Consider the following 17,047-nt stretch of genomic DNA (forward strand, 5'->3'; position numbering starts at 1 on the left):
AGTCAGGACCTGCAGAGAAGGGGAGAGAGAGGAGGAAAACCACATGAAGAGAGCATTTACATATATTCCCTATGTAATTTTAATATAAGTTATTTGTAATACAATAGAAAATATCGATATACTCCTTGTTCTTGCTTATGCAATTTTTTATTTTTTTATCTCGGATGGTTTGGTGCAATTAATTCTAATTGTATAGATCTTCTGCCATTCAGCTACAACAAATAAATAGAAAGTTATGGAAATAGGTTGCATTGAGTAACTGAAGTTTTGCTTATGTTTATTTGAAGAGTTTGGTTCCAAAACGTGCTAAACGCCATTTAAAAATAAAAAATAAAAAAAATTGAGTTTCCACCAAAATCAGTATTGTATCTGGTCGGTATTGAAAAGTCATTTATTAATTTTGTGCAAAATGCGATATATCAGTCGTGTTATTCTGTCATGTTTTCTCCCTTTATTTCCAAAACGCGACAAATGCAGTCTCATTTCTCTACAGAATGTTATGTATCCGCTCAACCAATCACAGCGCACCATTCCACTCACTGTAAACAGTAATGGCGGCGCTCACTGTAAACAGTAATGGCGGCACGTCGACCGTTACGACTGCGGTCACGCCCACTGAGTGGCAAAAGACTGAAGGGGCTTGCACACCGGACGCGAAGCTCAGCGCCTCGCCACGTCTTTAAAATTCGAACGCATTGTTTTCTATGAGTGTACGCACACCGGCGGCGACATTCGGCGCATGTCCGCGGCGCCCAGCTACGACTCAGAAAAAAATATAAAACAATGCGTTCGAATTTGAAAGACGTGTCGCGGCGCGGCGCTGAGCTTCGCGTCCGGTGTGCGAGCCCCTTGAGCGGCAGCATTGGTTTTCAGCGTGAATGTCGTGAAAAACACACAAAATAGCCTACATCCAAAACGGGAAAGAGCTTTGTGATTGACTGTACAAATAGCTTTGATACAAAATCTGAGGTAGGCCTATATATTTAAAAACTGCAGAAAGCAACGACTCCAGGCAGAGAAACGTGGATTTATCATTTTGTGTCAAATTGTTGGATTTTGAGGTAAAATCATACGGTATATATTGTATTGTTATATATTGTGTTGACAACTGATCAATTAAATATTTTCCATCTTATATTCTGCATAATTGGGTGTTTTTCAATAAACAACAACACTGACAAAAACTATAAAACTATGTAGCCTATGTTTTAGGGCTGGACAATATGACGATATAACATTGATATAAGTGATTACAAGGATTTAAACCTACCTATATTGTAGTTATATAAAATATTCACAGGCAGATTTGCTTTATGTAGGCCTATTTCCCCGCCGTAGAAATCAGGCACATAAATCAGGAAACACGACTCCTGGCTGCATGTAAATATCCATGGATTAGGTTTATTTGACAAGTTGTAAGGAACACATTCAATTCACATTCAAACTCTTCATTTGTTAATTACAAATCAAAACATTTTTGACATATTTTTGGGGGATAAAGAAATGTAATGTTAACCAACTATTTTTTATGCTAGGTTAATTAAACGTTATAATAGATTAATAGGTATTTAATAGTTAATAGTCACGATTCACATCTGAAATCACATCTGTTGTTTTAGCATGATTTATAGCTGAGCATAATAGAGGACTATCAGTTTTCAGTATTTTGAATGAGTTAGTTGGATGGTTATTGAAAGCAGGTGGTTTATTTTGTGCATGAGAGGAGTTTTTATTACCACCAGTCCAGCTGATCCTGAATGACTTTGTCCTCTTTGACTGTTTTTTTTTTTTTTTTTTTTTGCTTATTTACTTGCAATTATGTATAGAGATAAACTGATTCAAGATCATTTTTTATCTTGTTGTGACACCCTTACATGACACAGCTGGTCTTTTGAAGCAAATATGAACTGAAATATGATATAATCACATAACGTATTTGCATGGAATTTTGCAATGCTTCAGGGCCTGATAGAAATAAGTAAGTTTCATCTCATTAACAGATCAACTTGGAAGGCAGACAGTCCAGCTATAAGTGACTAAGTCTAGCTATACGTGACTATAGATATAATTTTGTTCACTAATATTTAGGTAAAATAACCAAGTAATAACAGAACTGTTCTCTTTTTCTAATGTGTGCTATTTAAAGTAGTTTTGATCAAGTTTACTCTGTACAGTTCCAGAATGTTCACTTGTGTCTCTCATTCATAGATCTCAGTTGTGTTTTTGACTGCAAACAGTGAAGAGATGAACATCTCCAGTGAGATCTTCCCCACTGATGGATCAAACTCTTCTGATCACTTCTTTTTCAACACCACTGAGGAGAAGATTGTTTTTGAAACATCCTCACTTGTAGGTATAATCACCGTTCTGTTGGGCTTTCCTACCAACTCCTATGTGATTTGGCTTATAATAACAGGAACAGGCAATGGACTTGCAGCAGAGTTCTTCAGTCTCAACCTCGCTGTCTGTGAGATCCTTATATCTATGCAACCTCCCTTGGTTCTTATTGGCTATAAAGTTGGAGATCTCTGGATTCTTACGTGTTTCCTAGAAGCACTTGCCATGACTGGACGTCCTCTGTTTCAGTGTCTGATCTGTGTTGAGCGTTACCTGGCAGTGGTTCATCCTGTAACCTTTCTGAAGTACAAACCTCTCAGATATAGAGTGATCTGCTCTTTTATTGTCTGGGTGGCAGGTTTTGGCTCTGGTGGGGTCAGTATTGTGACTTTATGGTTCCTTCTCTCAGAGTTGTACTTTACTTTTTTTCTTGTACAGTTCATCCTCTTCCTCTCCATTCAGTTGTTCTGTTATGTGGCTGTTCTCAGAGCTCTGAAGCAGTCAGGGCCAGGAGAGAGAGGAAGAGAGAGAGAGGAGGAAAACCACATGAAGAGAAGAGCGTTTTATCTCATTTTAATAACTACTGTGACCATGGTAATCATATATATTCCCTTTATAATTTTAATATATTTTATTTGGAGTACAGCAGAAACTCCTGATGCACTCCTTGTTTCTGCTTATGTATTTTTTACCTTATCTGGTTTAGTGCAGCCTCTTCTCTTTCTCTACCGGGTGGGGAAACTACCCTTCATAAATTTTCAATAATTCCACTTTATATACCTGTAATGAGATCTCTATAATTCACCATCTGCCATGCTGCTACAATACTGAAATAGACACTTAACTATTTACTAAAATTCAAAACTTACATTGAAAAATGTATTACAAGAACTATGCACTATACTTTGTTATGCATAGTTTTGCTAATGCTTCTTATGTTAATTGCAAATTAAAACATTAATGGGCAAAAAAAAACATATATGGATGTTTTTTATGTTGATATTTAAATGTACAAAAGTAAATGGTACAGTTCTCATATTGTTGATTTAAGCTTGCTTTGTCGCTGAACAAACCAGTGCACTTTTTCTTATAGTTCAGTGTGTTTTAAAATGTCCTGGAAACATACAAACGCAACAAGATACACTATATTGCCAAAAGTATTGGGACACCCCTCCAAATCATTGAATTCAGGTTTTCCAATCACTCACTTCCATGGCCACAGGTGTATAAAATCAAGCACCTAGGCATGCAGACTGCTTCTACAAACATTTGTGAAAGAATGGGTCGCTCTCAGGAGCTCAGTGAATTCAATCATGATACTGTGATAGGTTGCCACCTGTGCAATAAGTCCATCTATGAAATTTTCTCACTACTAAATAATCCATGGTCAACTGTTAGTGGTATCATAACAAAGTGGAAGCAATTGGGAACAACAGTCACAAAGTGGTAGGCCACGTAAAAATCACAGAGCGGGGTCAGCGCATGCTGAGGCACACAGTGCGCAGAAGTCACCAACTTTCTGCAGAGTCAATAGCTACAGACCTCCAAACTTCGTGTGGCCTTCAGATTAGCTCAAGAACAGTGCGTAGAGAGCTTTGTGGAATGGGTTTCCATGGCCGAGCAGCTGCATCCAAGCCTTACATCACCAAGTGCAATGCAAAGCGTCGGATGCAGTGGTGTAAAGCACACCACCACTGGACTCTAGAACAGTGGAAACGTGTTCTCTGGAGTGACCAATCATGCTTCTCTGTCTGGTAATCCGATGGATGAGTCTGGGTTTGGTGGTTGCCAGGAGAACGGTACCTGCCTGACTGCCTTGTGCCAAGTGTAAAGTTTAGTGGAGGGGTGATTATGGTGTGTTGTTGTTTTTCAGGGTTTGGGCTTGGCCCCTTAGTTCCAGTGAAAGGAACTCTTAATGCTTCAGCATACCAAGATATTTTGGACAATTTCATGCTCCCAACTTTGTGGGAACAGTTTGGGGATGGCCCCTTCCTGTTCCAACATGACTGTGCACCAGTGCACAAAGCAAAGGTCCATAAAGACATGGATGAGCAAGTTTGGTGTGGAGGAACTTGACTGGCCTGCACAGAGTCCTGACCTCAACCTGATAGAACAACTTTGGGGTGAATTAGAGCGGAGACTGTGAGCCAGGCCTTCTCGCCAACATCACTGCCTGACCTCACAAATGCGCTTCTAGAAGAATGGTCAAAAATCCCCATAAACACACTCCTAAACCTTGTGGAAAGCCTTCCCAGAAGAGTTGAAGCTGTTATAGCTGCAAAAGGTGGGCCAACTCCATATTAAACCCTATGGATTAAGAATGGGATGTCATTAAAGTTAATGTGCACGTAAAGGCAGGTGTCCTAAAACTTTTGGCAATATAGTGTACTTATAATTTAAAGCAGTTGAACCAAAAATTTCCCAGTTGAAAAAGTAGTTATACACTACAAGTTAACAAAAAGTAGCTACAAACACTGAAGCTAGTTAAAGGTCCATACAATTTTAAGTATATCTCTGTCAGATTATATGCTGTTTTTATTTTACAAAATCAGAACATCATTTATTTAGACTGGCTGATGGAGCAAGTCACTTTAATCAGTCACCATTTTTATCACATTTTAACTTTTCTCTAGTAAACCTACATATTCACATTCCAGTTAACTCCATATATAATGATATTGAAGTGAGTTTACTATGACTACTAAAAAAAAGTTCCTTTAAAGGTCCCGTTCTTCGTGATCCCATGTTTCAAACTTTAGTTAGTGTGTAATGTTGTTGTTAGAGTATAAATAAAATCTGTAAAATTTTAAAGCTCAAAGTTCAATGCCAAGCGAGATATTTTATTTAACAGAAGTCGCCTACATCGAACGGCCAGTTTGGACTACATCCCTCTACTTCCTTCTTTAATGACGTCACTAAAACAGTTTTTTGACTAACCTCCGCCCACAGGAATGCACAAGAGTTGCGTTTGTAGAGTGTGTTTGTCGCCATGTCGTCGAAACACTGTTATTTTCATCCCGCAGTCCAATCACCGGGTCTGATTCCGGCTCAAATTGATAGGGTAAAATTAAAGACATGTTTACAATAACACTGAGCGCATGCATCTCCACGTTATGGTAAGAGGCGTGACCTTTCTGGGCAAGGTTCGCTAAACTGCTGTCGAATCACAACACAGGAACCGCTGGCACAATCAGAACTCGTTACATATTTCTGAAGGAGGGACTTCATAGAACAAGGAAGTCATCAGCCCGTTTTTATGACAGTGGAAACAGCGGTATACAGATAAGTAAATTATGTGAAAAATACTGTGTTTTTTTACACGCGAAACATGAACACATGTTATATTGCACACTATAAACACAATCAAAGCTTCAAAAAACCAAGAAAAACGGGACCTTTAAGGCAAGTCATTTCACCCGGCGGCCATCTTTGAAATGCCTCTCGGGCAGCTATCCACCTTATTTTTCAGGTAAGAATGGGCGTGGCCATTTGCAATTTTAATGTGTCAGACTTCCGGTGTCATTTGCTTGCAGTTATTTTTAGCTCTACAAAACAGGTCATTATGCTGCTTAATATTGCAAACTGGTATTTCTTACCTTATTATTTTAATGTATTGTCTTAATTATAAACATGCTGGTTTTTAGCCAGACAGTTTTACAGTGTACTGCATTTTCTCATTATTTCCCTATAGAGGCTAATAAATCGGAAGTCTTGCACATTCACAGAAAACACCTTACTTTCGTGTTGAAAAATAAGGTGGATAGACTCCATTTCAGTTAGTAAACATTGTAACGTTTTTTGTTTTTTTTTTGTGGGCAGAGCTTAGGTGGAGGCAGAACGATTCCTCTGACCACTTCACTAACACTATAGCTAGCAAGTTTTGTTAGCTCGAGAAAGTCCAATTTTATCTAAATATGTAAGGTTGCTCACTGTCCAGGACCGCGATTGTTATTTGAAAGAGTTAACTTCAACAGATAGAACCAGATTGGCCGACCCGTAAATGTGCACTCAATGGATGGATGATCTAAAAGATTATGGCACCACTTATGGCAACTTTAAGACAGCACAAACAGTTTCCTTTATGTTTAATCTCTGGTCATTAGCTAGCATTTAGCTAACTGCTAGTTGTACGACTAACAAAGTTAGCTAGCTTATGTGCTAAAAAAGTTAGCATTAAATGAGAAATCACTTAACTTGTTCCTCAATTTCTGATTAGGTGGGCATGAATGAGAAATCTTTAGACATTCAACCAAACCATAACCCATACCAACTAAAGACAATAGTTTAATCTTACCTTATATGAAGTGTGCGCTGCAAACGCAAGCACTTTTGATGATCGTTTCTGTCCAGTATGCTCTTTTTATTGGGTTTAAGCACAGGTGTCATCTGTTTTATCTGGCACCTGACAATACAATAAGATGACATTTTAAGCTCTATATATAAATAAGCTGAAATAATGATTCAACAGAATCAAATACTAGGTTTAACACCCTTGGAGCCCACAGTAGATTTGTCTTTAAAAAAATCAATTTCCCTATGGAGAAAATAAGTTGAGTTTTTACTTCCGGGACCCGACTGTTGCACTCTATTGCACATTGCACTTTCTCCCATTCATAAGTAATATGAAAGCTTTGTATATCTAAAGAAAAGGTCTTCAACCCTGCTCCTGGGGACCCATTGTTCTGCAAATTTATATTCTCTGACCTAAAGTATTTACTATATAGAGCAGCAAGCTCTTCTTCTCTCTCCTTGTCCTGACTGCTTCAGAGGTCTGAGAAAAGCCACAACACAAAACAACTGGATGGAGAGGTAGAAGAAGAACTGTGCAGATTAAAAAAAAAAAAAAAAAAAGTAAATCCCAGAGAAAATGCTTTCAGTATTACGATTGAGTTCATCTGTAAATAGATGGTTATTAAAATCAGGTGATCCTTCAATGACTTTCTGAACTTTGTCTTTTTGTCAATGTTGAAATTATTATTTGTTTACTTGTACTTACATGAACTGATTCAAGAACTTTTTTTTTCTCGAATCTAACCTCTCGTTATAACACAGTTGGTCTTTTGAAGCAAATATGATGTCACTTGTGTGTATTTGCATGTCATTTTTCAAAGCTTCAAGCCTGGTAAAGAAGTACAAGTTTCATCACATTAACACATCAACTTGGAAGGCAGACAGTCCAGCTTAGTGACTAAAGTTCTCTGTGCACTATTTTTGAATGATTTATTTTGCTTTCAAACTTGCATGAATCATACCATTTTTTCCCCCCTCAGAATCGATCATTCCATCTTTGTAGACTGAAGCACAGGACTGATGTACAATAACCTGTTAATTAAAACAGAACTGTTCTCTTTTTCTAATGTGTTATTTAAAGTAGTTTTGATCAGATTTACTCTGAACAGTTCCAGAATGTTCTGGTGGACTAACACTTGTATCTCTCATTCATAGATCACAGTTGTGTTTTTGACTGCACAAAGAGATGAGATGAACATCTCCAGTGAGATCTTCACCACTGATGGATCAAACTTTTCTGATTACTTATTTTATAATGGCACTGATATCGAAGATAGGTTTTCAATGTTCCCACTGATAAATATCATCATCATTCTGTTAGGTCTTCCTACCAACTTCTATGTGGTTTGGCTTATACTAACAGGAACAGGCAATGGACTTGCAGCAGAGTTCTTCAGTCTCAACCTCTCCGTCTGTGAGATCCTCTTTTCTATGGAATGTCTCTTTGATTTTATCAGCTATAAAACTAAACATGTTTGGATAGCTGTTATGTTTTTTAATTCACTAGCCATCACTGGTCGTCCTCTGTTTCAGTGTCTGATCTGTGTTGAGCGTTACCTGGCAGTGGTTCATCCTGTAACCTTTCTGAAGTTCAAACCTCTCAGATATAGAGTGATCTGCTGTGTTATTGCCTGGGTGGCAGGATTTGTCTTCAGTGGGATCAGTATTACGACTCTGATCTCTTCCCAGATTGACATGTATTATATTTTCATCATGGCACATTTCTCCCTCTTCTTCTCCATCCAGTTGTTTTTTCTTGTGGCTGTTCTCAGAGCTCTGAAGCAGTCAGGACCAGGAGAAAGAGGGACAGAGAGAGAAAACCACATTAAGAGAAGGGCATTTTATATTATTTTAATAACTGCTGTGACCATACTAATTATATTTTTGCCCTTTATGTTTTTTTTTTACTTTTTCAGTAGATGTAGAAATAATAAATATTGGTTTTGTTTGTTATGCTTTGCCTGGTTTGGTGCAGCCTCTTCTTTTTTTGTACTGTGTAAGGAAACTTCCTTTCATGAAATGTCAATAATTGTTTTATAATTAATAACTTTTTTTTCTTTTATATTTGACTGCAAGAATAGTTTGTTTGTGTGTTTGTTTGTTTCTGTTTGGGAGACTAGTGTGTAAAACACAACACGCTACTCATAATGTATTGTTCTTGTTCTTTTAAGAGTAACCATAACTACACTGAAGCAGTATGGTATTAATAATTTTTCACTGTCAGATAATATAAATTGTTTTACAAAATCTTATCAATATTGGTTTAAAGAAAAGATGATCTCAGTTGGTCACGCCTGAGCACATAAAGTTGCACTAAATAAGAAGACCTATCTTCCTGCTCATGCTACCCTCTACACTGAACTCATATCACAATATAAAAAAGCCCTTAACACTGCACACGCTACTTACTTATCTAATATTATAAACAGAGCAAAGTGTTAACCCAGGACCCTTTTTTCTGAGATCAACAAACTTGTTAAACCACCACCTCCACTGCTTAATGGTTCTTCTGACCTTTGTGAAAACTTTCTGACATTCTTTACACACAAAATTGACAATATCTATCAATCTTTCTCTTCTTCAACTCCTTCAGAAACTTCTACTTTCCAGATACCCTACCCAATCTCTAACTATACTCTCACCAATACATCTGTGGTTGAACAGCTGATTATGAGCTCTAACTCCTCCACCTGCCAGTTAGATCCTTTACCAACACATCTACTCAAAAACCTTCTCCCTTCCCTCATTATACCTATCACCCACATGATAAATAGTTCCCTTATGACGGGTTATGTACCACCTGGACTGAAAATAGCCATGATCACCCCATACTTAAAAAACCTGGCCTTGATGACATAGTACTGAGTAACTTTAGACCAATTTCCAATCTCCCTTTTTTGTCTAAAGTCCTAGAAAAAGTGGTTGCCACACAACTGCAGACTCACTTGGACAAAAATAATCTGCAGGAACCCTTTCAGTCTGGTTTTCGCCCCCTCCACAGTACAGAGACTGCTCTTCTCAAAGTGGTGAATGACCTCCTCCTCGCCTCTGATTCTGGTGTCCTCAGCATTCTGGTCCTTTTGGACCTGAGTTCAGCTTTTGATACCGTCTGCCACTCTGTACTTTTGTCCCGATTGTCTGCAATCGGCATTTCAGAAACGGCTTTACAATGGCTAAATTCATATCTCACAGACAGGCAACAGTTCATTAGCACTGACAAATTCAATTCTCATTCTGTCACCTTCTCCCATGGAGTGCCTCAAGGATCTGTCCTTGGTCCACTTTTATTCTTAATCTACACACTTCCCCTAGGTCAGATCATCTGGCGCCATGGCTTTAATTTTCACAGTTATGCTGACGACACACAAATCTATTTCACTGTACAACCTAACTCTGTTTTTCCTCCCCCTTCCTTAACATCTTGCTTACACGATCTCAAAATATGGATGGCTCAAAACTACTTAATGTTGAATATGGAAAAAACTGAAATTCTGCTGGTAGTCCCTAAATCCCTTGATCTCACCCAACATGATTTTTCTGTTAACATTGACGGTGTCCTGGTTCAACCCTCTTCCACTATTCGAAACCTTGGTGTGTTGTTCGATTCTAGGCTAAGTTTTGAACCCCACATCAATCAGCTTGTCAAGTCCTGTTTCTTCCATCTTCGCAACATTGTCCGTTTAAGGCCCTCACTAAATCTCAAAGATGCAGAAACTGTTGTTCACGCTTTTATAACTTCACGTCTTGATTATTGTAACTCCTTGCTTTATGGTCTACCCAAAAAAGTCATAAATCGCTTGCAGTTCATTCAGAATTCAGCTGCTCGGGTCCTCACTTTTACCAAAAAATCAGCTCACATCACCCGTCTTACAGCAACTACATTGGCTCCCTGTTAGTTACCGCATCCAGTTTAAGATTCTTACTCTAGTTTTTAAGGCTCGTCATGGTTTAGCACCTTCCTACCTTTGCGAAATGATTATCCCCTATGTCCCTGCCCGTACTCTGAGATCAAGCACTGAAAACTTGCTTGAAGTACCCAATTTCTGTCTATCTAGTGTGGGTGGTAGGGCTTTCAGCATATCAGCTTCTAAGCTCTGGAACAAGCTACCACAAGACCTTTGTTATATCTCTTCTCTTCAGACCTATAAAACTGCCCTCAAAACACACTTATTCACTTTATGTTTTGTTAATTGATTGTCTGTCTCAATTTTCCAGCACTGTGCTTGTTTTTTGTAAGTCTAATGTAGATTAACCTTCTTTGTCTGTTCTATCTGGTTGATTACATGTTGTATATTGACTGTATACTTATATGTATTCATATTATATAGCAACTTACTGTAAAGCGTCCTTGGGTTCCTGAAAGGCGCTAAATAAATAAAACATATTATTATTATTATTATTATTATTACTAAATACAGCTTATGACATTTAAAAAAAGTATTTTTTAATGTTTGTTTGTTTGTTTTTTGTAGAGGTCCAGACCTCTGAGGTGGGACAGACCAAAATCACAATTTTTCAGGGGATGAAGAGTTTTGATGTGTTCATTATCAAAATGCCTGGTTAATTTTATGGTATACTAATTTATGAAACATAATTATTAGTTAAAATAATCATGCACCACTAAAGTGTATTGTATTTCTCTAACAAATGTGCTGTATGGTAAATCACATCTGTTGTTTTAGTTTGATTTATTGTAGCTAATGAGTTTTTTTTTTTTTTTTTTTGTAAATCAATGAAGTATCTGTTTCCATTATTATTGATTTCCTTTGTAAATACATTGTTATTAAAAGCAGATGGCAGATGGCATCCCAGATACTAAAGTAAAACTTTCATCCCATTAATGGATCAACTTAGAATGCAGCCAGTCCAGCTATAAGGGTCTATGTATAATGTTTATGTAAAAAGTTTTAGTAATTTACGTTAATTTAGAAAAATTGCATGAATCATACCAGTTATACTGCAGATTACAGGACAAAGGTAAAGGGCAGATTAATGTTGCTTTTTTTGGTCAAAGCATTCACTATATTCATTTAATATTTAGAAGACTAGATGCTGGTATAGATAGTGTTTATAGAACTTTTCCCTTTTTAAAATTGATTATATAAGCAATTTTTAATGAAATTCCTCTGGTGGACTAACACTTGTATCTCTCATTCATAGATCACAGTGTGTTTTTGACTGCAAACAGTGAAGAGATGAACATCTCCAGTGAGATCTTCCCCACTAGATCTAATTATTCAGATTACTTATTTTACAATGACAGTGTGTTGGAAGAAAGTTTTGAAATGACTTCACTGTTAGATATCTTCTTCATTCTGTTTGATCTTCCTACAAACTTTTATGTGATATGGCTTATAGTGTCAGGAACCGGGAATGGACTTGCGGCAGAGTTCTTCAGCCTGAACCTCGCTGTCTGTGAGATCTTTTTATGTGTGCAATCTCTCATGACTCATTTCACTCATCTTATTCTAATAACTACTGTGACCATGTTTATATTATATGCTCCTTATGTAATCATAGTAGCTCTTTTTAGTTCAACAACAATCTCCAATAGACTCTCATCCATTGGCTTTGTTAGTTTTTCATTGGCTGGTCTGGTGCTGCCTCTTCTCTTTCTTTATCGGGTGAGGAAACTGCCCTTTATCAAATATCAGTAATTCTACTTTAACCATTATCTATATATAACAGCATAATCTTTAGTGTAACTATTTATTTCATGATGATAAAAATAACATTTTTAAAAGTAAAAGTAGTATTAACTCATTGTTATTGTACTTTTTGTTTGTTATGCCACTGGAAATTTAAAGCAGTCTTACGCAAATCAAATAGCCATTTATCTGAGAACCAGAAGTGATCTTTTGTATTATATTAATGTTGCTTTTAAAGATGTTACTGTGTGGTGCAGGGTAGGATGTCTTTGCAAAATGCGTGTTCATTTTGTTTCTACCTTAAAAACTCATGTGCACATTTTTTTCTTAACTATAAATGTTTTCAATTAAATTAATTTAATTAAAATACATTAAAGTAAATATTTCCTTGATGACTCTTTCTTGCTATAACTTGAGTAACAAGGTTGATTTTTATAAAAAAAATACAAAATAAAAAAAAATCTTGCAATTATATTTATTTAAGTTATATGTGATGCTGAATAATTTGTCCAAATTCAATTGCGGCTTGGGTGTCAAGAAATTTTTAGTAACAATGAATCATCTAGTAATAGGTTTGCACACAAAATAAGTTAAGTTAAATATAACATTTTTGGTTGTTAAAATTATAGTCTATAATTCATTGTTGTAAAAACTATTTCATTTGGGAGGAGCACGTTAAGGTAATCCCACCAATCAGTGCAAGAGGAAGTCGGTATATATATATATATATATATATATATATATATATATATATATATATATATATCCCTCCCTCACCTCTGTCCCGCAACAGTTTAACAGCAGCTCTCCACCACCCCATCGCCTCACATTTGGCTGGTTCCTTTCCCAGTCAAGTAGGGTGGAATACTCTGGGATCGGGCCAAATTCCGAGTTCAGAGCCCTCCTCTAGACAGCACGCTGTAACAAAGTCCACTGTAGATGAGTTTGCAGAACCCCGGAGCAGTTTAATGAAATAAAGTGACATAAAATATAATCCAAAAGAGATTTCACAGACTTGACACAAGACTTGGTATGAACACGAATATGCTCACCAAACAGTGGGTTACATGAAAAATCTAGACTAAGGAACAATGAAACATGAGCGCTATTTATACACAAAACTAATGAGCAAACAAGAGACACCTGTGCACAACCAAACAATGAACCAGTAGGTGTGTTCGACATCGGCTGCGGCTGGATGCAACCGATCGGCGAGAGTTAAAGTTCAACAAAAGCCTGTACTATTTAAATAATTAAAGGATTAGTCCACTTTTAAATAAACTTTTACTGACCCCCATGTCATCCAAGATGTCCATGTCTTTCTTTCTTCAGTCGAAAAGAAATTAAGGTTTTTGATGAAAACATTCCAGGATTATTCTCCATATAGTGGACTTCAATGGGTACCAAACAGTTGAAGGTCAAAATTAGTTTCACAGTTCCAGCAGTGTAGACACTGCTAAGCGTATTACTGCCCACCACAGGTCAAAGTTTTTATATGCAATATGCTAGTTCAATAGTATATAACAATTAGTTAAAACTTTAACCTGTGGATGGCAGTAATACACTTAGCAGTGTCTACACTGCTGGAATTAAAATAGAGAAGAAGAAGAAGAAGAAGAAGAGAGCTAGTTCAAGATGAGCATTTATGGTTAAAATGTATAAAATTTTATTTATTTTTTTTTAGAAAATGAGTGATGGTTTCTCTAGATAAGACCATTATTTCTCGTCTGGGATTGTGTAGAACAATTTGAAGCTGCAGTGAAACTAATTTTGACCTTCAACCGTCTGGAGGCCATTGAAGTCCACTATATGGAGAAAAATCCTGGAATGTTTTCATCAAAAACCTTAATTTCTTTTCAACTGAAGAAAGAAAGACATGGACATCTTGGATGACATGGGGGTGAGTAAATTATCAGGAAAAGTTTATTTAAAAGTGGACTAATCCTTTAAGTGGGTTCTATGTTTTTTTATCAGTTTTATTTTGATAAATATGGAGTGTGACTACATGAAAAGTGCTTTTACTGTTATAAAAATACAGATTTATGAGCATTAGTGGAACTAAAGGTGTGAGAATAACATGCTTTGTCATGCAATGAATTTGGTCAATCGTGGAACAGCTGTGTCATCATCAGAGCTCTTGTAACTGCTCTGGAGAAGCTGCGCCGGCTGACTCAGCCGACTGTTCTCGAATCGCTCTCACGGTTCTTTGATGCCACAGTCACATGGCAAGTCACAGTCACATGGCATCGCCGCTGTCTCAAATTGAACAACATATCTAACCGGCATGCACTGCTACAAGTCAGAGTTGATGCAGGAGCCGGCCAACAATGAGTCTGTGTTCTGACGTAGAACACAGAAGCACTGCACTGCGTTCTACGTCAACAGCGTACAAGTTGTTATTTTGTTTTGTTTTTGTGAAGAAAAAAAAAGTATTCTTGTCACAGAAATTTCATTTTTGGGTGAACTAACCCTTTAAGTGCTAAAAAAGTTTTAATTACATGAGAAATCACTTAACTTGTTCCTTAATGTCTGATTAGGTGGGCATGAATCTTTAGACATGTAACCAAACCATAATCCAGACCAACAAAAGATAATAGTTTAGTCTTTCATTATATGAAGTGTGCGCTGCAAATGCAAGCACTTTTGATGATCAATTCTGTCCAGTATGCTCTTTTTATTGGGTTTTTTTTTTTTTTTTTGGTCTGGCAGTGAAAGCATGCAATAAAATTTCAAATTGGAGCATGTACTCTTTCAATTCTGGCACCCAACAATAAAACATGATGCTTTTTACGTTGCTGACTCTGTTCTGGTTTGTATTGGCTACCTCCAGATTTCCCTTTGTTTTAATTGTGACGTCAACACCAAAAAGAAAATAATAAATAAATAAGCTGAAATAATGTAGGTTGATGCTTAAATAGAAGCAAATATCATGGATTAACAGCTTTATAGCTCACAGTAGATCTCTTTAAAGCTTTATGAGTTGTCTTTCAAAATCAATTTCCCTACTGAGAAAATGAATGGAGTTTTTACTTCCGGTACCCGACTGTTGCACTCTATTGCACGTTGCACTTTCTCCCATTCATAAGTAATATGAAAGCTTTGTATCAAAAGAAAAGGTCTTCAACCCTGATCCTGGGGACCCATTGTCCTGCAAAGTTTATATCCAACCTGCTTCAGCACAACTGACTTTCACACCAATGTGATTTTCAAATGATTCTGTAAATAGATGGTTATTAAAATCAGGTGATCCTTCAATGACTTTCTAAACTTTGTCTTTTTGTCAATGTTGAAATTATTATTTGTTTACTTGTACTTACATGAACTGATTCTTTTTTTTTTTTTTTTTTTTTTTTTCAAATCTAACATAGTTGGTCTTGTAAAGAAGTTCAAGTTTCATCACATTAACACATCAACTTGAAAGGCAGACAGTCCGGTTTAGTGACTTAAGATCTCTGTCCACTATTTTTTGAGTTTTTTGCTTTCAAACTTGCATGAATCATACCATTGTGTTTGTTTGTTTTTTGTTTCTTTGTTTCTTTGTTTTTTTCTCAGAATCAATAATTCCATCTTTGTAGACTGAAGCACAGGACTGAGGTAAAATAACCTGTTAATTAAAACAGAACTGTTCTCTTTTTCTAATGTGTGTTATTTAAAGTAGTTTTGATCAGGTTTACTCTGAACAGTTCCAGAATGTTCTGGTGGACTAACACTTGTATCTCTCATTCATAGATCACAGTGTGTTTTTGAGATGAACATCTGCAGTGAGATCTTCCCCACTGATGGATCAAACTTTTCTGATTACTTCTTTTATAATGGCACTGATAGAGAAGATGAGTTTTCAATGTCCTCACTGACAGATATCATCATCATTCTGTTGAGTTTTCCTACCAACTTCTACGTGGTTTGGCTTATAGTAACAGGAACAGGCAATGGACTTGCGGCAGAGTTCTTCAGTCTCAACCTCTCCGTCTGTGAGATCTTCTTTTCTATGGAATGTCTCTTTGATCTTATCAGCTATATAACTGAACATGTTTGGATAGCTGGATTTTTTTTTTATTCATTAGCCATCACAGGTCGTCCTCTGTTTCAGTGTCTGATGTGTGTTGAGCGTTACCTGGCAGTGGTTCATCCTGTAACCTTTCTGAAGTACAAACCTCTCAGATATAGAGTGATTTGCTGTGTTATTGTCTGGGTGGCTGATTTTGTCTTTGGTGGGATCGGTATTATGACTCTGATCTTGTGCCAGTCTGACTTGTATTATATTATCATCAATGCACATTTCTCCCTGTTCCTCTCCATCCAGTTGTTTTGTCTTGTGGCTGTTCTCAGAGCTCTGAAGCAGTCAGGACCAGGAGAGAGAGGAAGAGAGAGAGGGGAAGAAAACAACACGAAGAGAAGAGCGTTTTATCTTATTCTAATAACTGTTGTGACCATGCTAATTATATTTTTGCCCTATATGATTTTATCAGCTCTTTTTCCTTTAGTAGATAATGGAAAAATAGTCACAAGTATTGGTTTTGTTTGTTATGCTTTGCCTGGTTTGGTGCAGCCTCTTCTTTTTTTGTACCGCGTAGGGAAACTTCCCTTCATTAAATGTCCATAATTCTTCTCTAATTATCATTATGAAGTTTCTATAACCAATTGTCTACTGTTGAAATACAAAGGTTATATGTAGCCATTCATTTTTTATGCTAGAAAAATTTGGCTGAATTCATGTTTCGACAAGAACTGTTCTCAATCCCTGTACATTTTGTAATGTAGTAGTTTTGTTT

General features: G+C 36.8%; 1 long non-coding RNA gene across 1 annotated transcript; it reads right to left on the reverse strand.

Moving 5' to 3' along the window:
- Positions 1-1,779: 1,779 nt before the first annotated feature.
- Positions 1,780-13,499, reverse strand: LOC125253265. The gene is made up of 3 exons (XR_007181399.1): positions 13,053-13,499; positions 6,632-8,403; positions 1,780-2,829 (listed from the first exon to the last, which is right to left on the reverse strand). It is a non-coding gene; the product is annotated as an uncharacterized LOC125253265 (long non-coding RNA).
- Between the last annotated feature and the right edge of the window lie 3,548 nt (positions 13,500-17,047).

The sequence above is a fragment of the Megalobrama amblycephala genome, linkage group LG18 (assembly GCF_018812025.1).
Source record: "Megalobrama amblycephala isolate DHTTF-2021 linkage group LG18, ASM1881202v1, whole genome shotgun sequence".
In the NCBI taxonomy this organism is placed as follows: Eukaryota; Metazoa; Chordata; class Actinopteri; order Cypriniformes; family Xenocyprididae; genus Megalobrama; species Megalobrama amblycephala.